General features: G+C 31.1%; 1 protein-coding gene across 1 annotated transcript in view; it reads left to right on the top strand.

Moving 5' to 3' along the window:
• Positions 1-612: 612 nt before the first annotated feature.
• The window catches only part of LOC136795503 (uncharacterized), a gene marked incomplete in the record, with an annotated part of 8,154 nt that continues 8,017 nt past the window's right edge, over positions 613-749 (top strand). The window contains 1 exon segment of the mRNA XM_067046295.1: positions 613-749.

Raw genomic sequence — 749 nt, forward strand, 5'->3', positions numbered from 1 at the left:
TGCCATTGGTCGATGGTTATTTTTCGCTCTTCTTCTCTGGATAAGAGCAAGCTTCGTCCATAATGCCTGCTTCTTTCTTCACATATATCGAAGGTTCATTAAAAGTTTTATCAGGAAAAATCATGAAAGTTCTCAATTAAATATGATTTTTAGGAATCAAAACTTTGCTAGGTTTCATACGAACTCTAGATCACAATGACATTTCCTTTTTGGAAAGAATCCTGTTTTCTGGGAACGGAAATTATTGTTACTAGTCGCAAATAATCGATTATTACATAAAATAACTTTTGAAATTTGAAGAAAAATCATTTAACGTAGTCGGGAGATAATGTAAATAAAAACTCATTAAACATAAACATAATCTACTATAAAATATTATTATTGCAAACCTGATAATCATAAACGATAAAATGGGACATGAATAGAACAGTGTTTTCTATCACTGAGGGAAACTAGCATGGCAACATTAAATTCCATCCATCCAACTACTTTATATTGCATTTAACTAGCTTTAATTTAATTAGATTATTCTTCAGTTCTCATGGAAAGATAAAAAGAGAACGGCTAATCGTCTATAATTCCAGCACATGTTTTTTTGTTACCTCCATGTTCATTTCCAGACCACTGTGATAACAAACCTATATATCGTAAAACCTCTCTGCTTATCGATTAGTTCATCTGTGGTTTGAATTGTTAATAAGCTTATTGAAGAGTAACTTCAATACTTTGGTAGTCCATTTGAGGTTAAA

This window comes from Halyomorpha halys, unplaced genomic scaffold (assembly GCF_000696795.3).
Source record: "Halyomorpha halys isolate HHAL.00 unplaced genomic scaffold, Hhal_1.1 Scaffold365.1, whole genome shotgun sequence".
In the NCBI taxonomy this organism is placed as follows: domain Eukaryota; kingdom Metazoa; phylum Arthropoda; class Insecta; order Hemiptera; family Pentatomidae; genus Halyomorpha; species Halyomorpha halys.